The 26,674-nt window shown below is 35.0% G+C and overlaps 1 long non-coding RNA gene across 1 annotated transcript in view; it reads left to right on the plus strand.

Annotated features, from left to right (window-relative positions):
• Positions 1-3,303: 3,303 nt before the first annotated feature.
• Positions 3,304-26,674, plus strand: part of LOC144305258 (uncharacterized) — a 44,630-nt gene continuing 21,259 nt past the window's right edge. Inside the window, exon 1 of the long non-coding RNA XR_013372320.1 lies at positions 3,304-3,394. This is a non-coding gene — a long non-coding RNA (uncharacterized LOC144305258). The remainder of the gene's footprint in view (positions 3,395-26,674) is intronic.

Genomic DNA, 26,674 nt, shown 5'->3' on the forward strand with positions numbered 1-26,674 from the left:
AAGATCAGTATAGATGGAAAATCCAGACTTAGCTATGATATTATTGAGGATTTTGATGGCCTATGTGGTAGGTAGAATAATGCCACCTCCTCCCCAAGATAGCTATGTCCTAATCCCTAGATTATTTTTTTACAGGTCTGAAGGCTAGAAACCCAAGGCCAGTGTCAGCAGGCTTCATTTCTCCAGAGGCTTCTCCTCAGTTTACAGACAAGCCACATTCTCCCTCTGTCCTTATATAGACTTTCCTCTGGGTGTAAATCAGCAATAGGAATATGCAAACAAAACACAAAGGAAGATTTAAAAATCTTAAAATAGAAAAAAGGTTCAGTTTAAAATCTAAGCCCAAATAACGCAGAAGTACCAAAAAATAGATCTTTCTGCTGCATTTCTACTCTTTATTCAGAGTCTAAAGCTGTTGGTAACTGGGGAAGTAGAGTTGAAAAAGAGAGAACTATCCTGAGTTCTAAACCCATTCTCAGGATAAGTTTCTGGTCTGAGAATGGCTGAAGTTTACAGAGGGGAGAATATTTAATGTTAATTCAAGTTCTGAATATTGATTATTATCTTGAATTCTCATCCTACATTTTAAATGTGTTACTTAAACTGATAACAGGACAAGTGTTCTGTTGGTAAAGAACAGCTCCTTCACCCTCTAACCCCCCAATAAAGGGCTTTATTTGTGGTATTTGCCCTTTTCTATGATGTAAGTTCTCCCACTAAGACTAATTTCTAATCTCCCAACATGAGGTCAATGAAAACAGAGTTGGAAAGATGTGCACGATTGCATCCCCCTAACCCCAAGGCTATAAATTGGTCCCAGCAAATCACCTGTAGGACTACTAAAACGGAGAACAGAAGTGGATTTACTGAAACATATATCAGGCTTCATGTCCTTAATGCCACAAGCCTGGAATCAGCTCTAGCAATGTGGTCACATAGTCATTGTTTTTTTGTAAATTTGGCAAAGTATATCTTAATTGCAATATGTAAGGCTGTTTTTTTCCACTCTGACAACCCACCATCACACTTGCCTTCCAATCATGGATTTGATGTGGTCATGTATATTTTCAGGACCCAGCGGCAGGGAAATTGAGTTAGGGATACTTTCACTTGGGGTCTGTGGAATATATTTACGTTCTCAATCACTCCCATGAATAGTTTTCTGTATTGCTGGCTATTCAGGTGTAGCAATGGTTCCCAGCAATCCTCCTACTGCCCAGTGTACAAACTCATTTGGCACCATTACAAAAAAAGCAGAGCCACACATCACATTGTGATTTGAGTATTTCCATGCTATTACTGACACTGGAAGCATGTGAGTAGTGAAGGAAGAAAGTTTGTAATGTACAGATTCAGAAATTTGATAAAACTTTAACATTTGATGGCTCATACGTAAAGAAAACCTGAGAAATTTTCCCAAATCCAAAATGATCTTAAAATTTGACAGAAGGTATGAAGCTGAAGAAACTTTGTAAATAATAACGTAGGTTTTTATTGCTAAATTATCATAAAAACTGATGTATTTTTTATGAAAAAAAATGTCATTACCAAGTTGTTGGGATGTGAAGGTAATCAAAGAACACATTGCTAAAAAATATATGAAAAAGGGTATTACATGAGTGTTTCCAGCCCTATCTGAATCAGGCAATTGATATGAATACAGTGGAGTTTTCATGAAATGAAGATTTAAAATATTTTATTTACATTCCAGTTATTAACATATAGTGTAATGCTAATTTCAAGTGTACAATATAGTGATTGAAAACTTCTATACATCATCCAGTACTCATCACAACAACAAGTACACTTTTTAATTCCCATCGCCTACTTAAACCATCCTCCTACCCACTTCCCTTCTGGTAACCATCAATTTGTTTTCCATAGTTAAATGTCTGTTTCTTGGTTTGCCTCTCTCTCTTTTTCCATTTGCTAGTTTGTTTTGTTTCTTAAATTCAACATATGAATGAAATCATATGGTATTTGTCTTTCTCTGACTGATTTATTTCACTTAGCATTATATTCTCTAGCTCCATCCATGTCATTACAAATGGAAAGACTTTATTCTTTTTTTATAGCGAGTAATACTTAGCTATAAAAATATATATAATCCCATTATATATATATATATATATATATGTTCTGTTGGTAAAGAATATATATATATATATACATATATATATATATATGTATATATATATATATATATATATATATATACTGCATCTTTATTCTTTCAACAATCAACGGATGATTGGGCTGTTTCATTAATTTGGCTATTGTGCACATTGCTGCTATAAATATCAGGATACATACACAGCTTTAAATTTGTGTTTTTGTATTCTTTGTGTAAATACCTAACAGTGTGATTGCTGGATAGTTCTACTTTTAATTTTTGAGGAACCTCCAAAATTGTTTTTCACAGTGGTTGCACTGGTTTGCACAACCACCAACAGTGCAAGAGGATTCCTATTTCTCCACATTCTCACCAAAGGCTGGTTTTTTCTTGTGTTGTTGATTTTAGCCATTTGGACAAGTGTGAGGGGTAACATCTCATTGTAGTTTTGATTTACATTTCAATGATGATAAGGGATGAGCATATTTTCATGTATCTGTTGGTCATCTGTATGTCTTCTTTAGAAAAATGTTTGTTCATGTTTTTTGCCCCTTTCTTAACTGGATTATTTGGGGGGTTTTGGGTGTTGAGTGAAAAATTCTTTATAGATTTTGGATACTAACCCTCTATCAGATATGTCATTTGCAAATATCTTCTCCCATTCTGAATGCTGTCTTTTGGTTTTGTTGATTCTTTCCTCTCCTGTGTAGAAAGTTTTTATTTTGATGTTAGTATCAATAGTTTATTTTCTATTCTTTCCTTTGCCTCAGAAAACATCTAGAAAGAAATTTCTAAGACTATGTCAAAAAAGTTACTGCCTGTGTTCTCTTCAAAGACTTTTATGGTTTCAGGTCTCACATTTAGGTCTTTAATCCCTTAGGAATTTGTTTTTGTGTATGATATAAGAAAATGTTCCAGTTTTATTCTTTTGCATGTTGCTGTCCAGTTTTTCCAACATTATTTTTGAGGAGACAGTCATTTTCCCATTGAATAGCTTTTCCTTTTTTGTCAAAGATTAGCTGACTGTATTGTTGTGGGTTTATTTCTAAGTTTTCTGTTCTGTTCTATTGATCCATGTGTCTATTTTTATCCCAGTATCATATTGTTTTAATTACTACAGCTTTGTAGTATAACTTGAAGCCCAGAATTGTGATGCCTCTAACTTTGCTTTTCTTTTTCAAAATTGCTTTAGCTAAATGAGGATGAAGCAGAAGAATGAATCAGGGATATAGAAGATAAAACTATGGAAAATAATGAGGCTGAAAGAAGAGGGAAACAAAGGTAATGCATTATGAAGGTAAACTTAATGAACTCAGTGATGCATTTTTTTTCAGCGACTTTTAAAAATGGAATAACATTAATATCATAGGAGTCCCAGAAGAGGAAGAGAAAGAAAAAGTGGCAGAAGTTTTATTTGAGCAAATTATAGCTGAAAACCCCTCCCTAATCTGGGGAAGGATACATGCATCAAAATCTAACAAACATAGGGAATTCTCATTAAATTCAACAAATGCCAACTACTACAATGGCATGTCACGGTCAAATTCATAAAATTCACAGACAAGGAATGAATTTTGCAAACAGAAAGGGAAAAAGATCCGTTTACAGAAACTTACAGGCCAGAAGAGAGTGGCAGGATGTATTCAATGTACTGAATGGGAAAAATATACAGCCAAGAATACTTCAGCTAGGCTGCTATTCAAAATAGAAGAGCTACACACTTTCCCAGACAAACAAAAACTAAAGGAGTTTGGGACCACTAAACCATTCTTGCAAGAAATATTGAGGGGGACCCTTTGAATGGGGTGGGGGAGACCAAAAGCAATGAGGACTAGAAAGGATCAGAGAACATCACCAGAAACACCAAGTCTATATGTAACACAATGACACTAAATTGATAGATTTCAATAATCAATCTGAATGTAAATGGATTAAATGCTCCAATCAAAAGACATAAAGTATCAAAATGGATAAAAATATAAGATACATCTATATACTACCTACAAGAGACTCATTTTAGATCTAAAGGTAACTACACATCGAAAATGAGATGGAGAACCATCCATCATGCTAAAGACATCAAAAGATAGCCAGAGTAGCCATACTTATATCAAACAAACTAGAATTTAAAATAAAGACTGTAAAGAGATGAAAAAGGCATTATATCATAATTCAGTGGTCTATTTATCAAGAAGATCTAACAATTATAAATACTTATGCCACAACTTGGGAACACCAAAATTTGTAAAACAATTTATAACAAACACAAAGAAACTTACTGATAATAATACAATAATAGTCAAGGACTATAACACCCCGCTTACATTAATAGACAGATCATCTAAGCAGGAAATCAACAAGGTAACTAGGGCTGTGAATGACACACTGAACTACATGTGAATGACACACTGGATTTAATAGATATATTCAGAACATTTCACCTAAAATCAGCAGACTACACATTCTTTTTGAATGCACATGGAACATTCTCCAGAATAGATCACATACTGGGTCACAAATCAGCCCTCAATAAGTACAAAAAGATTGAGGTCATAACATGCATATTTTCCAATGACAATGCTATGAAACTTGAAATCAACCACAAGAAAAATTTGGAAAGATCATAAATACATGGAAGTTAAAAATTATCTTACTAAAGAATGAATGGGTCAACCAGGAAATTTAAAAAGCAATTAAAAAATACATGGAATCAAATGAAAATGAAAACATGGTAGTCCAAAACCTTAGGATGCAAGGTCCTAAAGACAGTCCTAAGAAGGAAATATATATCAATATAGGCCTACCACGAGAAGCAAGAAAAGTCTCAAATATGCAATCTAATCTTACACCTAAAGGAGCTAGAAAAAGAACAGTAAATAATGCCTAAAGCCAGCAGAAGAAGGGAAATAATAAAGATTAGAAAAGAATAAGATAAGAAATAAATGATAGGTAATAAATAAATAATAATCATAAGATAAGAAATAAAGAATAGATAAGCAAATTATATAGAAACAAGATAAAGAATCAGTATGATGGACCAACCAAACTAAGAGCTGATTATTCAAAAGAATTAATAAAATTGATAAAACCCTAGCCAGACATATCAAAAAGAAAAGAGGAAGGACCCAAATATATAAAATTATGAATGAAAGATGAAAGATCACAACCAATACCACAGGAATACAAGCAATTATAATAGAATATAATGAAAAAATTTATGCCTACAAACTGAGCAACCTAGAAGAAATGGACAAATTCCTAGAAACCTACACACTACCAGAACTGAAACAGGATGAAATAGAAAATATGAACAGACCCATAACTAGCCAAGAAATTGAATCAGTAATCAAAAATCTCCTAACAGACAAAAGTCTAGGGACAGATGGATTCCCAGAGGAATTCTATTAGACATTTAAAGAAAAGAGAATTATAGACCAGTATCCCTCATGAACATCAATGTAAAAATTCTCAACAAAATACTAGCAAATCGAATTCAACAGTACATTAACAGAATTATTTGCCATGATCAAGTGGGATTTATTCCTTGCTTCAAGTGTGGATGAAAATTCACAGATCAATCAACATGATATACTACATAATAAAAGAAAGGATAAAAAAAAATATGATCCTGTTAATGGATGCAGAAAAGGCAGCTTACAAAATACAACATCCATACTTGATAAAAACCCTCAATAAAACAAGGATAGAGGGAACATGCTTCAACATCATAAAGGCCATGTATGAAAGACCCACAGCTAATATCACCCGCAATGGGGAAAAACCAAGAGGCTTTCCCCTATCAGGAATAAGACAAGGGTTTCCATTTGCACCACTTTTTAGTAATTGAAGCCCTAGCTTCAGCAATCAGACAACAAAAGAAATAAAAGGCATCCAAATTGACAAGAGTAATCAAACTTTCACTATTTGCAGATAACATGATACTCTATGTAGAAAACCTGAAAGTCTCCACCAATAAATTGCTAGAACTAACACATGAATTCAGCAAAGTTCTAGGATATAAAATCAATGTGCAGAAATCTGTTGTATTTCTCTAAACCAATAACAAAGCAGCAGAAAGAGAATTCAAGGAATCGATCCCATTTGCAATTGCACAAAAAACAATAACTAGAAATAAACCTAACTGAAAGGTGAAAAATCTGTACACTTATGAAAGAAATAAAGAAGATAAAAAAAATTGAAAAGCATTCCATGTTCATGGATTAGAAAAATAAACAGCATTAAAATGTCTATACTACCCAAAGCAATGTACACTTTAATGAAATCAGTATAAAAATACCACCAGAACTTTTCACAGAGCTAGGACAAACAATCCTAAAACTTGTATGGAACAATTAAAAGACTCTGAACAGTCAAAGTAATCCTATAAAATAAAAACATAACTGGAAGCATCATGATTCCAGATTTCATGTTATATTACAAAACTACAGTGATCAAGAAAGTATGGTACTAGTACAAGAATAGAGCCATAGATCAATGGAACAGAATAGAAAACCCAGAATTGGATCCACAACAATATGGGCAACTAATCTTTGATGAAAAAGGAAGGAATATCCAATGAAAAAAAGACAGTCTCTTCAACAAATGATGGGAAAACTGGACAGCAACATGCAAAAGAATGAAACTCCACCACTTTCTTACACCATATGCAAAAGCAAATGAAAAAGGATTAAAAGACTTAAATGTGAGATAGTGAACCATCAAAATCCTGGGGGACAACACAAAGCAGCAACCTCTTTGACATCAGCCATAGCCACTTCTTGCTGGATATGTATCTGGAGGCAAGAGAAACAAAAGCAAAAATTAACTATTAGAGCTTCATCAAGATAAAAGTCTTCATAGGGAAGGAAACAACGAAACTCAAAAGCAACCTACAGAATGGAAGAAGACATTTACAAATGATGATATCTGATAATTAGTATCTGAAATCTATAAAGAACTTATCAAACTCAATACCCCCAAAAAATCTAGTTAAGAAATGGGCAGAAGACATGAATAGACATTTTTCCAAAGAAGACATCCAGATGGCTAACAGATACAGGAAAGATGCTCAACATCACTCATCATCATGGAAATACAAATCAAAACCATCATGAGATAACACCTCATATCTGTCAGAATAGCTGAAATTAACACAGGAAACAACAGATGTTGGGAAGGATGCAGAGAAAGAGGAGCCCTCTTACACTGTTGGTGGGAATGCAAACTGGTGCAGTCACTCTGGACAACAGAATGGAAGTTCTTCAAAAAGTTAAAAATAGAGCTACCTTACAATCCTGTAATTGCATTACTAGGTATTTACCCAAAGGATACAAAAATACTGACTCAAAGGGACACATACACCATGATGCTTATAGCAGCATTAGCCACAGCCAAATGACCATCCACTGATGAATAGATAAAGAGGTGGCATATATAACAATAGAATAATACTCAGCCATCAAAAATAAAGAAATCTTGCTATTTGCAATGATGTGATTGGAGCTAAAGTGTATTATGCTAAATGAGATAAGTCAGTCAGAGAAAGACAAATACAATATGATCTCACTCATATGTGGGATTTAAGAAAGAAATCAGATGAACATTTGGGAAGAGGGAAAAGAGAAAATGGAGAGAGAGAAACCACCATAAGAGACTCTTAACGATAGAGAACAACCTGAGAGTTGATGGGAGAGATGGTGGGAGATGGGTTAGAGTGATAGGGATAAGGAGGGCACTTGTGATGAACACTGGGTATTGTATGTAAGTGATGAATCACTAAATCCCACTCCTGAAACCAATATTGCACTGTATGCTAACTAAAATTAAAATTAATTAAATCGATTAATTAATTTAATTAATTAAAATTTTAATTTATTAAAAAAAAAGACAGATTGAGGGTTGAGTGTGGAATTCTACCAATAAGATGAAAATCAGGCCGCAGAGTATTTTTGAGGTTTTTGATTAAAACAAACTTTATTTTGGCTGCATATGTTTACATTAAATACATAATTTGATCAAAATGAGAAAAAAAAATGTAGTCATTAGGTGACTTAAAAGATTTTATTTTTTCTAAGACAAATTTGCTGATTTACTAGTATCATTGATGCTAGAGATTGTTTTTTGAAGAAGAAATAACATTTTGTAATGACTACACATCAAATAATTTAAATTGTGTTAGGGAGCACCTGGGTGGTTCAGTGATTGAGCACCTGCCTTTGTCTCAGGTCATGATACTAGAGTCCTGATATCAAGTCCTTCTTCAGGCTCCCTATGGAGAGCCTGCTTCTCCCTCTTCCTATGTCTTTACTTCTCTCTGTGTGTCTCTCATGAATAAATAAATAAAATTTTTAAAACATAAATAAATAAGTAAATAAATAAATAAATAAATATTGGAAAAGTTCTCTCATTTTGCATTGCCTAACCTAAATTTGAAGTCTATAAGAGAAGCATTTTTAAGTCTTAAAAATCTCTCTTCATGAACATTTGTGCTCCTAAAATTTGCTTGTAATACACACTTATTTACACACATATTAGGGTATGTTAGAAGAGCAGCCTTTGGAGCTAAGTATAACTAAGTTGGATTCCTCATTTGCTACTTATTAGCAGGTTACTTAGACTTTTCAAGCTTTTTTTTTTTTTTTTTTTTTTTAGGTTTTAGGTATTTATTTCTTTATTTAGAGAATGAGTGAGTAGGGGTAGTGGGAGAGAGACAGAGATCATCTCAAGTAACTCCACACTGATCACAGAGCCCAATGTAGGGCTCAATTTCATGGTCCTGGGATCATGATGCTACCCAAAATGGATAGTCAGATGCTTTAACTGACTGAGCTGCCTAAGCATCCCTCAAGCTTCCTTTTTAACATCTAGAAATTAGGATAATGGTAACTACCATTTTCTGTCATTGTCAGGATTAAACGATATATAAAATATATAAAATTTTAGGAGGAACCATCATGTAGTAAGCACTAATTACATAATATCTATTATTACTCTTCACATTTTATTATTCTAATCTCAATTATTTTAAAATAAAATTTTATATGCGTTGTTGGGGGAAATATTTGCATGATTTAATATCACATGAAAAAATGTGTGCTTTGAGTATCCATTAAAAATTGAATAGTTTTATATAACTAACTTTAAAAATCCTTGAAGAAATTACTTCACATTTCTCTTTTAAAAACACTATGTTTGAATTCAAGTTCCCAAATTATCCATAACAGGCTTTCTCAAGTTTTTAGTTGGTAGATACTTGTCCTAAATTGCCCTAAATTACTATTGTAAGAAAGTCTGTCTGTGGCAGACAATTCAGGTCAAACTCAAATCATTATTTGGAAAAAGTAAAGGTAACATACCAGTGAACTTAAATCATGTAGAATGTACATGATGAGCAAAGAAAAAATCGTAAGATTATCTTTACATTTGACCATAGTGGTAGGTCAAGAAGCTCCCTTTATCCCCCCACACCATTCTTATCCTGTGGGATGTTGTGGAAGTTAATTGGTTTTTATATATAAACTGGGCTTTCTGAACTGAAGGGAAGAGGAGACAAAGGAAGAGCAGAGGGACATATTAAAAATTCAGCATTTTAAATGGACAAATGGAACTTCATTTACTGTAAGAGAGAACTAAGATTCTGTAAAGTGATCCTAAAGTATCAGATTCTCTGTATGATTGAGACATTATATATAAATGAACCTTCTTTATATGTAATGCGCTACTGAAAAATACAGTCATTTTAAATGTAATCAAGACAATCGATGTTTAAATTATCTTATTTCGAAAAAATAATAATCTTATTTTGCTTTTGGTAAGAAATGTTTAAGCGTCAAATTTATAGCCATTTTTACAATTTGGCTTTTTTAATGAACATATGTTATCTATATGAAATTTGATTTTCATATAGAAAAAGTGATCAACAAATTAAAAGAAAGAAAAAGTGACCAAGACCAAGACTTCACTTCCTATACTCTGCTTTTTAGTTAGGATTTTAACATAGCTTTATATTTTGGTGAGTTATGATTTTATATTGTTTTCTGGATAGTTCTCCTTTCTTTGTCCAGTAGAATTTGGTCATTTGATATATGAGAAAATTATGTCTATAAGGTCACTTCACTGATTAGATAAAGTAAAACTCCAGGCAGTGTGTAGGTTCATTTAGGCTATTCTTTTAACCAGACTGCTGACAGACTGAATGTCCATGGTTTATTTTTTGCACAGTTCATAAATTACTAAGTATTTTTGCAACCAACTGAGTCTGGATTTGCATCCCATGCTCTGAATGATATGATTCCAGAATGTTGATCTATCCGTGAATAATTACTATTGAAAGCCTTTTGAGATTTGAAAGGATTTAGAAAACATGTCTCTAAAGTTAAGCCAAATATTTTCAGGCCCTTAATAGACTCTCAACTCTTGAATATTAGTAAGATAAAGTTAAATGCTATTTTATGAAAAATAAGAGATCAAATTATAGGAGCTCTGAGTTTGGAAGAGGAATCCTATTTCAGAGACATTTGGGGATTTGTTTTAGGGAGAATCCTTTATTATATATGTCTAAAGAATCAGAAATTTGTTTAAATGGAAAACATCAACTACCAGCACAACTCTTTATTTAAAATCATAAGATTAATATGTTCTTCTGTTTCTCCTTGAATTAATATGTTCTTCTGTTTCTCCTTGAATTACAATTTTTAAAAATTTTTTATTTACCTATTTGAGAGAGACATTATAAGTCAGGGGAGGAGCAGAGGGACAAACAGACTCCCAGCTGAGCAAGAAGCCTGACATGGTCAGGATCCCAGGACCCCAACATCATGACCTGAGCTGAAGGCAGATGGTTAACTGACTAAATCACCCAGACATCCCTCTCCTTGACTTACAATTAAGGATCAATGTTGAACACTGAAAGGCACTAAGTTTCCCAATATTCTAGGTTGAGAGAGGCCATAGCAGTTGGGATCAAATCCTTCTCTATTTCCTTTTGGCCTTAGGAGTTACCAGAATTGGCCTAAAAACCCTCAACATCACTCTAAACCCAAATAAATATAAAAGGACATTTGGAGAAATAGGAGCCTGCAACCTTTGGGCCATGTAGAATTCACGGTGACACAACCAGGAAGACCTCTTGAGACATATTTATTTAACTAGCAAACTTGCTGATCTGCTCCTATGTTGGTCAAACAGAGGAAAAGGATTAGAAAGGAAAAGAGGTAGTGGAGTTAAGAGCAAAGGAGCCCATGTTCTTCTTCACATTTGCCCTTTAAACTTGGATAGTTGAGGACCTGAGTCAAACAAGTGGATGGAAGACTGTTGAGCAATGTCTTCTTAATAACTATCCCAAGAAGGATACCTATGGACTGAAGATATCCCAGAAGTGGTGAAGTGGAGTTCTCCTGCATCAAGAAACTGCAATACGTCTTCTGTTCATACTTTCTAAAGAATCCACACATATTCTAGTAAGAACTAGGATTTGGATGGCTGCCACACATAGTCATTTCCATTTAGTATGAATGCCTTAAAGTGCACTGACAGTTCCAAAAATGGTTTTCATTTTGTGGTCTAAATTGGCACAATTTCAGTATCAAGCAGAGAAGCAGAAGTATTAGCAGAGAGATATTTGATGACTTGATAACTATCACCCCCCAAAATTGATCACATTGAGAACCCTAGAATAGCTGATTAAAGCTGAAAGAGCTACGAAACAGTCCCTTCCTGAGAAGCACTTAGAGAAAGCCCAACATCAAAGGAGATACCAAAGCAAGGACACCAGAGGAATCTGAAGACCCTGGTACTTATAGCTAAAGCAAATGTTAAACACAGCCGAACTCCTAACTGAATTAACGTAAATCCTAATATAAAAAGTCTATTTGGCTCAGTTTCTATTATTGAAAGTAAAATGTCTGGTTTTCAGCAAAAAATTATAAAGTATTGATGATCTGGCTCCAGGCCAAAATTTTAGGTATGATCTTTTGGGCCTAATCATAGGCCAATTACAAGCTTTACCTGGCAGGTTCCTCAGCATAGGGAAGAAGGAGAGGCAATCCTCCCTAACAGAGTTTGAGCACAGCCAATGAATATTTCCCCAGGAATTAAATTGGAGTCAGGCACTTAGAACACTCATCCCCTGCATTTCTAGCCTCGGCATCTCCTTTGGGAGGCCTCCTTATTCAAGCCTTCAAAGATGCACTTCTCAGGTGTCTTCTCTAACCACCTCTCTATCACAAGACCTTAGCTGAGTACTTTTCCTCACTCTAAATCAATACCTTTCTGCTGAAATCAGCACCTTCCCCTCCCCCTTCTCCTACCAGGCTCCTTAGTTATGAGGTGATTCCTCCTACCTGAGCTACATATCATCTTACCAGCACTCAGTGTTATTCCATGGGGAAAATGGAACACTGGGGAGCCAGAATCTATTTTTGCCTCTTGATTATACTATTGTAGTAAGTGAATAATGCTTTACAAGCTTTACAAGTTGGAAAGCATTGAAGTCATAAAAAATATGTTCCCAGACTACAATGGAATTGAACTAGAAATCAACAACAGAAATATAGCTGGAAAATCTGCAAAGATTTGAAAATTAAACAATACATTTCTAGATAACACATGAGTCAAGGGAGATGTCTCAGAAATTAATAATTTTTTTTTCATTAAAGGAAAATTAAAAGACCAATCTATCAAAATTTGTAGAATGTAGCAAAAGTGGGGCTTAGAGGAAAATTTATAGCATTAAATGTATATATAAAAGGGAAAAAAGATCTAAAAATCAATAACCTCAGCTTCTACATCAGGAAACTAGAGAAAGAACAATAGTTTAAGTCTATTTAAAACAAAAAAGAGCAAAACCAATGAAAATAAAAGACTAGAAATCAGAGAAATTCAAAATAGGAAAACACATAGAAAAAAAACTAGCAAAATCAAAGGCTAGTTTTTTGAAAAGATAAAATTTACAAACCTCTAGCAATGTAAACCAAGAAAAAAAGAGAAGATACAAGTCAATAAAATAAATGAATGAGAGGTCACCACTATTGATCTCATAGACATAAAAAAAAAGTTTATAAAGTGATATTACAAACAACTATATGCCTACCAATTTCATAACTTAGATTAAATGGATCAAATTCCTTGAAAGGCACAAACTACTGAAACTCACACAAGGAGAAATCGATAACTTGAATAGCCCTATATCTCTTCAGTGGATTGAGTCAATTATCAATAATTGTCCATCCAAACAAGCAAACTATTAAGCCAGATTATTATTTTTTTAAAGATTTTACTTATTCATGAGAGACACAGAGAGAAAGAGAGAGAGAGGCAGAGACACAGGCAGAGGGAGAAGCAGGCTCCATGCAAGGAGTCCAACGTGGGACTCAATCCAGGACTCCAGGGTCACACCCTGGGCCGAAGGTAGGTGCTAAACCGCTGAGCCACCCAGGGATCCCTAAACCAGATTATCTTACTGGTGAAGTCTACCAAACACTTAAGGGAAACATGATACCAATTCTCCAAAATACCTTCCAGAATATAAAAGCATAAGTAACACTCTGAACTCATTTTGTGAAGTTAACATTACTCTTATAACAAAACCAGTAAAGATGTTATAAGAATATATCACTACAGAGCAATATCCCTAGTAAGCATGCGTTAGCAATTCAAATACTACAGTGTATAAAAAGACCAAGTAGGACTTATTCTAGGTACATAAAGATGATTCAACATTAGAAAGTCAATCAATGTAATCCACCATATTGACAGGCTAAAGATGAAAAATCATATGATCATATTAATGCAGAAGAAGAATTTGGCAGAATTGATCACTCATTTATAATAGAACTTTTTAACAAACTAGGAATAGAGAACTTCCGCAAATTTATAGAGAATATCTAGCAAAAAATCTACAATTAACATTGTTTTTAATTAATGGGGAGAAATTGGATACCTTTCCTCTAAGATCAGGAATAAGGCAAGGATGTCCTCTTTCACTATTCCAAGTCAACATTGTATTAAAAGTCCTAGCTATTGCATCAATGCATGGAAGCCAACTGAAAGAATCCCTAATGGCCAAAGTTAGAACAATTTTAGCAACAAAATAATGTAGCATTTTTTTTTAAGGATTTTATTTATTTATTCATGAGAAACACAGAGAAAGGCAGAGGCAGGGACGTAGGCAGAAGGGAGAAGCAGGCTTCCCGTAGGGAGCCCCCTGTGGGACCCGATCCCGGGTCTCCAGGATCACACCCTGGGCTGAAGGCAGCGTTAAACTGCTGAGCCACCCGGGCTGCCCCAATAATGTAGCATTTTATCCAATAAATATTCAGTCCAAACTTATATAAATAAATGATTGAATATATGAATAAATGGAAGAGAATAGACAAAACTCCTGTATAGATGATTTTTTAAAAAAAAAATATGTAGTTACTCCACTTTTTAAAATTTTGAACTTAATTCTCACTTAAGAGTGGGTAGCACAAGTGACTTCTTCCGGAGTTTGTAAAACAATATACTAAAAAGGCCATTGTAAAGAACAATTTTTTGGTGGATAAACTTAAGAAACATTACTATCGGGATCCCTGGGTGGCGCAGCGGTTTGGCGCCTGCCTTTGGCCCAGGGCGCGATCCTGGAGACCCGGGATCGAATCCCACGTCAGGCTCCCGGTGCATGGAGCCTGCTTCTCCCTCTGCCTGTGTCTCTGCCTCTCTCTCTCTCTCTCTCTCTCTCTCTGTGACTATCATAAATAAATAAAAAAAAATTAAAAAAAAAAAAAGAAACATTACTATGGCCAAGTCGTTAAGTTGAACATCAGCATTAATAAGTAATCTTAAAAATATGTACTCCTGATATGTTATAGTGAGAATGATACTTAGCCTCTTTTTTCTTCCCCTTGAAACATTCAATACCATTTCAAGCATAAAAAGAAAGATCAGATAAATCCCAATTGAGGGACAAACTACAAAATAACTAAAAGTCCTTTTCAAAACTGTAAAGATCACCAAATTAAGACTCTCATAGCCAAAAGGAACTTAATTAGACATGGGAAGTAAATGTCATGTGGTGTTTGGAATGAAATCCTGGAAAAGAAAAAGAACAGTAGGCAAAAACTAAGGATGTTTGAAGAAATAATAGAATAATAGAAATAATTATAATGTATCAATGTTAGTAAGAACTGTGACAAAAGTATCAATGATATAAGATATTAATAACAGTAGAAGCTATTTGACAGTTGTCGTATTGTCATCACAATTTTTCTGTAATTCTCCAGCTGTTTAAAATAGAAATTTTATATTTGGGAAGGTAAAACCACAGAAAAGGTAAAGAACAAAATCAATAAGAAGATGAAAAAGAAAAAAAAAAGTGTGTGTCACTTCCCTGTAGCAGCATGACCCAGCAATTGATCACATTATTTCAACTTATATTTTATCTTCTGAATTTTGTCATTCAGCCTTACTGCGAGTTTAGGCTAGGGGCCTACTTGAAAATTAGGGGTTCCACTGCTAAAAAAAGAAAAGAAAGAAGAAGGAAAATGGATTTTGGAGAAATCCTAAATCTACTCCACAATTCTATGAAATTATTTTTCAGTAGAAAAAATTCATGTAAGTTGAAAAATTCACAAAGACCAGAATTTTGAGAGATAAAGGAATACTTGACAAAACTTGTGTAAAACATTCTCAGTAAGAGATATGATATTTAATTACCTAGGTGAAAAATGAGGCGATCCTTGTGATGTTGGAGAACAATATGTCAAACTAGTAAGGCAAGATTGATCAGAATCCAAATGGGGGTAAAAGAGAATAGATGAGCTCTAAGCAGCTCATCATAAGGTAGTTGTGTATTTCAGTGTGGCAAGGGTTGAAAGGAAACATGGAAATCAGTGGACCATAGAAACACAATCGTTAGTGGCAAGGTCAGGCAAGGCACCTGGAAAATTTGGAATTGATGCTAGCGATGGAACACTCCTTTAAACCTGACTGAAGTAACATGAATTAGGTAAATGTATAATTGCTCTCAATTATATTTAGATTGAATACCATAATTTCAATTATGATATTTTGATTGTAACGACTCCTTTCCATCACACACACACACACACACACACAGCATTCAGCTAAATTGAGGGAGTCATTGTGATAAGAAAATGGATTTTAAATGTTACCTATGGTAAAGGTGAGTGACAGATTTATTAGCTAGCACTTTGGTTAGCCAAAACAGGCTGGGTGAGAACTGGGTTCTGGAATGGCACAAGAAGCCAGTTAAAGCAAGTGTGAGGCAAATCAGGACTGTAGACTGGCAGCAGGTGCTAGCAAAGTCCAAAACTAATGGCAAAGAGAGGAGATAATCAAGGTTTTTTTGTTTGTTTGTTTTGTTTTTTTGTTTGTTTGTTTGGTTGGTTTTTTTTCAGGGGAAATAAGCTTGAGGTGGTTTAGAGTGTCAGGTAAGATGCTGAAGAAGCTCAGTTCCCTCCCACTTTTGCTGTTCTTTCCCACTTTTACTCAACTAGAGCAGCTCTACTTCATTGCTTAATTTCTTAATACTGAGATTACCTGTAAAATTTCTCTTGAGGAAATGTGGCTCAATTGCTTTTTAAAAGGGTTAAAAAATAATAGTAGAGGGAGATGCAAGCATATGTAGCCCTCCAACTTCTAAGGAAATGTATTCCAATATTTTTAATTCTATTCAATTAAATATTTATTTTTACTCTTATTTTTTTCAGTGTCTTGGGGTTGCAATAATGACAGAAGTCCTGAAATGAATTGAAAGCTCCTTTCTTCACCATCCAGTGCTCATTCAGTTGGTCTCTGTAATATCACTTTACTTTGTTTGTTTGCTTGTTTTACACGGATCTTGTAGAATCAAGGATTCTTTTTCAATATTCCAGTCCTTCCAAGTCAGATGGTAGGTTTTCTAGTCTGACTGTAAGTCCGTATTTCCTGGGACAGAATTGGCTATGTTTGACTTTAAGAGGGTGGGGAAGTTGAAGTAGAGCATGGTACTCTTTCTTGTCTTTATCATTAGCCCAGTGATTGCAAATTTAAAGGATAATGTCCTCTGTGAATGGGCTTAGCAAAAGACGATAGTGAGTAGTCGTGGCGCAAGGCATCCAAATCTGATTTTTTTTGTTTGTTTCAAGTTTTTATTTAAATTTCATTTCATGTAATATTACTTTCAGGAGTAGAATTTAGTGATCCATCACTTACATAGAACATCTAGTGCTTATCACAACAAATGTCCTTCTTAAAAGCACCCATCACCCACCCCCCATCCCACTCCCCGCCCCCACCTCCCTTCCAACATCCCTCAGTTTGTTCTCTATAGTTAAAAGAGTCTGTTTTATGGTTTGCCTCTCTCTTTTTTACCCCTATGTTCATCTGGTAAATTTCTTAAATTCCACATATGAATGAAAGCCTCTTTTGGCTAACCAAAGTGCTAGCTAATAAATCTTTAACTGTCACCCACCTTTACCATAGGTTACATTTAAAATCTATTTTCTCATCACAATGACTCCCTCAATTTAGCTGAATGCTCTGTGTATGTGTGTGTGTGTGTGTGTGTGTGCGCGCGCGTGTGATGGAAAGGAGTCATTGCAATCGAAGGGAATTATGAGATTCAATTTAAATATAATAGTATTTGTCCTTCTCTGATTGATTTGTTTCCCTTAGCATGAGACACTCTAGTTTCAGCCACATCATTGCAAATAGCAAGATTTCATTCTTTTTGATTTTTGGTTAATATTCCATCGGAAATATATAGCACCTCTTCTTTATCCAGTATTAGTCGATGGACTTTTGGGCACTTTCCATTATTTGGCTATTGTTGATAATGCTGCTGTAAACATCAGGGTGCATGTGCCCTTTTGAATCAGTATTTTTGTATCCTTTGAGTAAATACCTAGTAGTGCAATTTGTAGCTTGTGGGGTAGTTCTATTTTTAACTTTTTGAGGAACTTACCTGCTGCTTTCTAGAGTGGCTGTACCAGTTTGCATTCCCACCTACAGTGCGACAGTGTTCCCCTTTCTCCACATCCTCACCAACATCTCTTGCTTCTGGTGTTGGTAAATATCTCCTTGTAGTTTTTTTTTTTTTTTTCCTTTTAGTTTTGACTTGTGTTTCCCTGATGGGGAGAGACATTGAGCATCTTTTCATGTGTCTGTTGGCCATCTGGAAGTCATTTTTGGAAAAGTATCTTTTTATATTTTCTGTATATTTCCTTAACCAGATTATTTGTTTTTAGGGTGAGTTTGACATGTTCTATATAGATTTTGGATACTATTCCTTTATCAGATATGTCATTTGTAAATATCCTCTTCCTATTACAAAGGTTGCCTGTTAGTTTCATTGATGATTTCCTTTGCTGTGCAGAAGGTTTTTTTTTTTGTTTTTTTTTTTATGAAGTCCCAATAGTCCATTTTTGCTTTTGTTTCCCTTAACGCCAGAGATGTGTCCAGTAAGAAGCTGTTATGCCCAATGTCAAAGAGGTTGCTGCCTGTGTTCTCCTCCAGGATTTTGATGGTTTCCTGTCTCACATTTAGGTCTTTCATTCATTTTGAATTTATTTTTGTATATGAAGTAAGAATGTGGTCCAATTTCATTCTTTGTATGTTGCTGTCCAGTTTTCCCAACAACACCATTTGTTGAAGAGATATTTTTTTTCCCATTGGATATTCTTTCCCATTTTATTGACTTTACAGTTATGGAACCATTTCTTGGTTTTCTATTGTGTTGCATTAGTCTATGTGTCTGTTTTTGTGCCAATACAATATTATCTTAATCACTATAGCTTAGTAGTATAGCTTCAAGTCTAGAATTGTGATGCCTCCAACTTTGCTCTTCTTTTCCAAAATTGCTTTGGCTATTTGGAGTCTTTTGTAGTTCCATACAAATTTTAGGATTCTTTGTACCAGCTCTGTGAAAAATATTGGTGGTATTTTAATAGAGATCGCATTAAATATGTAGATTGTTTGGGCCCCTGTCTGGCTCAGTGGGAGGAACTTGTGGTTTGATCTTGGTGTGAGTTTGAGCCCCAGGTGCAGTGTAGAGATTACCTAAATAAAACTTCAAAAAATGTGTAGATTATTTTGGGTACTATTTTAACAATTTAACAATATTTAACATTTTAATAATATTTGTTCTTCCAATTCATGAGCATTGAATGCTTTTCCATTTCTCTGAGTCTTCTTCAATTTTTTCATCAGTGTTTTATAGTTTTCAGAGTATAGCTCTTTTACCTCTTTGGTTAGGTTTATTCCTAGGTATTTTATGGTTTTTGAAACAATTGTAAATGGATCTATTCCTTGATATCTCTTTCTGTTGCTACATTATTGCTATATAGAAATGCTACAGATATCTGTATTTATGTATCAGGTCTAGCAATTTTCTGTCAAGTATTTCGAATTTTCTACATAGAGTATCATGTTGTCTGCAAATAGTGAAAGTTCCATTTCTTCCTTGCCAATCTGGATGCCTTTATTTTTGTTGTTGTTGTTGTTGTCTGGTTGCTGAGGTTAAGACTCCAGTACTATATCAAGTAACAATGGTTACCATGGACAAAAAGCTCTCTGTTTTTCCCATTGAGGATGATACTAGCTGTGGGTCCTTAGTATATGGCCTTTAGGATGTTGAGCTATGTTCCTTCTATCCCTATTTTGTTGAGTTTTTACCAAGAATGGTGCTGTATTTTGTCAGTTTCTTTTTTTTTTTGCATCTCTTGGTAAGATCATATGGTTCTTATCCTTTCTTTTATTAATGTGGAGTATCACATTGATTTGCAAATATTGAATTACTTTTGAAGAACACAAATAAATCCCACTTGATTGTGGTGAATGATCATTTTAATGTACTGTTGGATTTGATTTGCTAGTACTTTGCTGAGAATTTTTCCATCTATGTTCATCAGGGTTTTGGCCTGTAATTCTCTTTTTCAGTGTAGTCATCATCTGGTTTTGGAATCAAGATAATGCTGGCTTTGTAGAATGAGTTTGGAAGTTTTCCTTCCATTTCTATTTTTGGAGCAGTTTGAGAAGAATAACAACTAACTCTTCTTTAAATGTCTGATAGAATTCCCCTGGGAATCCATCTGTCACTACACTTTTGTCTATTGAGAGATTTTTTTTTATTATTGATTCAGTTTCTTTGCTGGTTATTGACCTGTTCATTTTTTTCCCTCCTGTTTCAATTTTGGTAGTTTATATGTTTCTAGGAATTTATCCATTTCTTCCAGGTGGCCCAATTTGTTGGCATATAATTTTTCATAATATCCCCATAATTGTTTGTATTTATCTGGTATTGGCTGTAATTTCTTCTCTCTCATTTGTGATTTTATTTATTTGTGTTCATTCTCTTTTATTTTTAAGTCTGGCTATAGTTTTATAAATTGTATTAATTCTTTCAAAGAACCAGCTCTTGGTTTCAATGAGCTATTCTTTTTTTTTTTTAAGTTTTTATTTATTTATTTGAGAGATACAGAGATTACAACAGAGATAGAGAACATGAGCAGGGAGGAGAGGGAGAAGCAGACTACTCCCCATGGACCAAGGAAACTGATGTGGGGCTTGATCCCAGGATCCTGTGATCATGGCCTGAGCTGAAGGTAGATGCCTAACCAACTGAGCCATCCAGGTGCCTCTTATTGAGCTATTCTACTGTTTTGTTTATTTATTTATTTCTGCTCTAATCTTTATTATTTCCCTTCTTCTGCTGGATTTAGACTTCATTTGTTGTTCTTTTTCTAGCTCCTTTAGGTGTAAGTTTAGGCTGCATATTTGAAACTTTCCTTGCTTCTTGAGGTAGGCCTGTATTACTATGTACTTCCCTCTTAGGACTGCTTTTGCTGCATCCCAAAGGTATCAGACCATTGTGTTTTCATTTTCTTTTGTTCCCATGTATTTTGTTTTATTTCTTCTTTAGTTTCCTGGTTGACCCATTCATTCTTTAGTGAGATGCTCTTTAACCACAAATACATGTGGTCTTTCCAATTTTTTTCTTGTGGTTCCCTTCAAATTCATAGTGTTGGAAAATATGCATGTTATGACCTCAGTCTTTTTGTACTTAATGAGGGCTGATTTGTGACCCAGTATTGATCTATTCTGGAGAATGTTCCATGTGCATTCAAAAAGAATGTGTAGTCTGCTGATTTTAGGTGAAATGTTCTGAATGTTTAGGTGAAATGTTCTGAATGTATCTATTAAATCCAGTGTGTCATTCACATGTAGTTCAGTGTGTCATTCAAGGCCTAGTTACCTTGTTGATTTCCTGCTTAGATGATCTGTCTATTAATGTAAGCGGGGTGTTATAGTCCTTGACTATTATTGTATTTTTATCAATGAGTTTCTTTGTGTTTGTTATAAATTATTTTACAAATTTGAGTGCTCTCAAGTGGGGGGAATAATTATTTACAATTAGTAGATCTTCTTGTTGATAGATCTTTTTATTATGATGTCCTGCCCTTCTTCATCTCTTTTTACAGTCTTTGTTTTAAAATCTAGTTTGTCTGATCTTAGTATGGCTACCCTGGCTTTCTCTTGATATCGATTAGCATGATCAATGGTTTTTCATCCCTTCATTTTCAATCTGTAGATGTCTTTAGGTCTGAAATGAGTCGCCTATAGGCAGTATATAGATGGGGTTTTTTGTTGTTGGTTGGTTGGTTTTGTTTTGTTTTGTTTTGTTTTTTTGTTTGTTTGTTTTTTGGATGGGTCTTGTTTTGTTTTGTTTTTTTATTCATTCTGATACTCATAGCTTTTGATTGGAGCAATTGTTCCTTTTACATTCAAAGTAATTATTGATGGCTATGAATTTAGTGTCATTGTATGACTTGTTTTGTCATTTTTTTCCTGGAGATTTTCCCTGTTCCTTTCTAGTTTTTGTCAATTTTGGTCTTTTCTTCCCACTCCCAGAGTCCCCTTTAATATTTCTTGCAGGGCTGAGTTAGTGGTCCCAAACTCCTTTAGTTTTTGTTTGTCTGAGAAAGTGTTTATCACTCCTTCTGTTCTGAATGACAGCCTTGCTAGAGTGTTCTTGGCTGTGTATTTCTCCCATTCAGCACATTGCATATATCCTGCCACTCTCTTCTGGCCTGCCAGGCTTCTTGGAGAGATCTGCTGCCTTATCTGTATTTCCTTACTTAGGGACTTCTGTTGTCTTGCTGCTGTTAGGATTTTTTTTTATCTCTATATTTTGTGAATTTAACTATTATATGTTTTGGTGTTAGCCTTTTGTTGATTTTGCGGTGAGTTCTCTGTGCCTCCTGGATTTGGATGCCTGTTTCTTTCCCAGAATAGGGAAGTTTTCAGCTATAATTTCTTCAAATAAGCCTTCCACCCTTTTTATCCTCTCTTCTTCTGGGACTTCTCCTGTGATATAAATATTATTATGCTTTATGGAATCACTTAGTTCCCTAAGTCTACATTCACAATCCAATACTTTTATTTCCCTGTTTTTTTTTAGCTTATTTCCATAATTTTATTTCCTATATCATTTATTTGTTTATCTGCTTCTTCCGTCATTGTGCTCATTACATCCCATTGGTTTTGCATCTCAATTATAGCATTTTATTTTTAGACTGATTAATTTTTAAGTTTTATCACTTAAAAGGCACTCTATGTTCTATGCTTTTCTCAAGCCCAGCTACTATCCTTATGATTGTTGCTTTAAACTCTGGATCAGGCATATTACTTATATCTGTTTCGATTAGATCCCTGGCCATAACCTTTTCTTGTTTTTTCTTTTGGGAGGAATTCCTCTGTCCTGGCATTTTGTTTAGGTCTCTGGCTTCTTCTCTGTGTTAAGAAAGCCTATTATGTTTCCTGCTCCTGAGAGTACTGGCTTTATAAAGAAGAGGTCATATACTTTCCAGGGCCTGGTGCTTCAGAAAGTATCTCTGGTGTATTCTATGTGTATTCTGCTGCTGTGTTTTGGCTGCTCTTTCCCTCAGGTTATTTCTCTGCAGAATTCCTCCTTGCCTACAGTGAGGTGTGTTTGGATCTTGGCTGGAGTGTGGTGAGTTTTAACTAGATGTGCTCTGGTCTGCTTGTTAAAAGACATCTGATGCTACTTTCACTAGAACTGAAGCTTTGCAGAACTTTATGGTTAGTAGATGTACATTTGAGAGGTTTGCGCTGGTCTTCTGGGGGAGGGGCCTGCTGCTGTGATTCTCAGGATCACTTGTCCAGAAAAGCAGTATCTGCTTCAGCCAGCTTCCTGGGCTCTACGGGTGGGAGGGTGGGGGAATTCCCACCCACTTCTGTCCAGGAAACCCTCCAAGAAGAGTGAACAATCTCCCCTTATCTGTCCTAGGCATCTCAGTTGGCTGCCTTCACCCTGTGTCTGCAGTGCAGTAGTCTATCCTAGGCTGGCCGGCTGAGTTCTTCAAATTTCAAACTTGAGGGACCCGGCATGGCATGGACCAACACTTGTCCTCTGGGGAAGGATCTCACTATGTTGGGACGGATGCAGGTTTATCCCAGAAGGGTAGTTGCACCAAAGTCCAAGGGTGTGAAGTTTGGACTAAAGCATAGCAAAGAGTCAATGTTCAGGTTAGGACCACTCAGCAGGTGTCTATGCACCTATGCTAAGGGTTTGGGGAGGGAGATAGCACCTATCAACTCTTCTGTCCCAGGAGAGGAAATGCCACCCCTCCCAGATGCACTCCAAGAAGGAGAACTGTCTCTCCCAGTGTGCTCCAGAAGATCCTCCGATTGCATAATCTGTACTGAACTATCTGTCCTCCTCAACAGGAGTACTGCAGCACCCACTAGTCTCCATCCCAGTCACTCCACAGACCTCTTAAACTCTAGTCTTTGAGGCCCACTGGTTGGAAAAACTCACAAAAATCAGCCCCTCTCATTTTCCCAGCTAGTGGCTTTAGGGAAGTGTTTTTCTTGTGCTATCCCTCATATCTTCCTTTCTCTCTTTCAAATCTCTCTCTCTGACAAGGGCTCCATCACCTCCACTGCATCTGTAATCCTTTTCTCTCCCAAATCACCTCTCTACACCTCCTACCTTCCACAATGTGGCCTCATCTCTCCCACTAGTTGTGCAGTGTGTTCTCTCAGTCTTCAAATTGATTTCTTGCATATTCAGAATGATTTGATATCTGTGTTCAAGGGATGAGGCAAGTCTAGGGTCTTCATGCTACTTCCCAAATTTGATTTTTTGTTGATATCATTGTGCCAACTAAATAAAATGTATCCAAGTATTAAATGTGAAGAATCCCCATTATAGAATACATCCTATGGAGAGGTTACCCCCATTAGGCCAAGAACAAAAGCAGGATTCGAAGAGGGTGCTTTATTGGAATATTTATACAGACACAAGCTGCAATGTAAGGAAAGTGATGGTAAACATGTTATTATGAGAGGTGATGGTGAGATGGAAAGGTCAAGAAGCAGGCTGCTTGAAAGTGTCAAAGTTTCACTTGCAAATACAGATTACTGAAGATTGAGACTAGAAAGGCCAATGGAAGGCCAACCAGGAGAGGCAGATGGGATGACCTGGCCTGTGAAGTTTCAACAGCTTGTCATCAAAGAGGTGTTGGGATCCCCACATAGAATATGAATCCTGATATATTACATCACAAGTCAGAGAAAGGCTATGGATCAAAATCAGGCTATTGGAGATAGAAGAACAGGAAAATATTTATTATTGCATCAGGGATCATTTAGGCCAGAAAGTCAACAGGTCTATAAATAGGCAAGCAAATCAATAAGGAAGGATTTTAAGTGAAATAGTAAAACATCACTGTGATTTGTCTTTTGTGGCCCTTCATTTCATAGGTCAGAGGCCAAAGAAGAACTACCTATAGTTCAAAATCATGAAACAAAATTATGATTTGGAGACCATGTTCATAACCAATCTGCTGAAGGCAGTAACATACTAGTAATGCATCCTCTGGCACTCATTCGGCCATGCTACATTCACATTATGACCATTGGCTTGCAGCTACTTATCGTCTTGACAAAACAGAGTGGTAGCAAACCATGAAGGAATATTTTAGGAATCTTCAATATAAAGGTAGTTTGTGAGGATATACTTGGAGTGGAGGCATTGGTCATCTGTTTCAAGGATGTCATTTCACAAAAACAGAGTTTTCTTTGATTTTGGGAAAAGTATAAAAGTATGTCCTCTTGCATAAGTTTCCATTCCAAGTGGGAATGCTACTTTTTCCTGTTTCCATAAATGTATTATATAGAGCAGAATAACATCTATAAAAGGAAATTGCGCTCTTTGGACAAATCACTTTGCAATCTATGTTTTAATATAGTATAATTACTGTTATTAGAAATTATAGAATTCAATGAGATTACAAGGAGTGAATCTTTTATTGGTAGTAGCAGGGTATGCACTACTTAAATATTTTTGGTCATTTTGAATTTTAGCTTAAATTTTTCTTGAAATGATTGAGGGAATTGGTTCTGATTTACTTCTCTTGAGCCAAAAATACAGCTGGAACATTACTAATAGATATCATCAAATATTGCCCTTATGAGACGTCAATACATTAAAATATATAATATCATTGCAGTTTCTGTCCTGTATGTATTATTTGATAAAGATTGGGTATTTCACAATAGTGCTAATTTCATAGTTTGCACTTTCTGACCAGAAAGAATTGAACTTGTCTAAAGTAAGTCTATTTAATAGTAGTTTTCAGTATGAATCTAGATCCTTTCATATTATTGGGATGAGTGCCACATAGCTGCAGGCCTGTCAGTGGGAATGTGGCTATTTAATTACCAACTTGGCTGTGTTCTCTGATTAGATGTAGTGACAGTAATTCTCTAAGTCTTTCAATTTTCTATTTTTAAATATTTTTCTTACAATTTTTATATGTATTTATAGTGTGCATGTATATGTATGTGTTCATATATACATATATGTATATGTACAGAAATATGTATATAAGTACATGCATGCATATACCAATAAAATTTAATATGATATTATGTATTCTAAATGTTAATTTTTGATAATTTGGATTTTGAAAGTTATGTGTCTTTAAAAAATAGGTAACAAAATGAAAAATTAAGATTAACTAGACTGGAGAAAATGAATCCTGTAACATACAGAAGTTGTTTGTTATATCTTTAAAAATATATTTGAATTTACAAGTTATGATACCTTAGATAAGTCTCCCATGCCATGTTTCCTCGCCCAGCTTCACTGAGGTATAGTTCACAAATCAAGTTGTAAGACACTTGAAACGTAAAACATGATGATTTGATGTACATATGCATTGTGAAAATATTCTCATCATCAAAATAACTAACACACCCATCACTTCACATATTTACTATTTTTTTAATGAGACCATTTAAGTTCTACTCTCTTAGCTAATTTAATTAAAGAATACAGTGTTGTCAACTTTAGTCACCATATTATACATTACAGCCTCAGACCTTATTTATCTTATCACTGAAAGTTTGTACCCTTTTATCAACCACTTCCAATCTCATCCCTCCTGCCTCCTAGGCCCACTGTCTAGCTCCTGGTAACACTTTTTCAACTTCTTTTTCTATGAGTTTGATACTTTTTTTTTCTTTTTAGATTCTACATATAAGTGATACCATGCA

This window comes from Canis aureus, chromosome 35, assembly GCF_053574225.1.
Source record: "Canis aureus isolate CA01 chromosome 35, VMU_Caureus_v.1.0, whole genome shotgun sequence".
In the NCBI taxonomy this organism is placed as follows: Eukaryota; Metazoa; Chordata; class Mammalia; order Carnivora; family Canidae; genus Canis; species Canis aureus.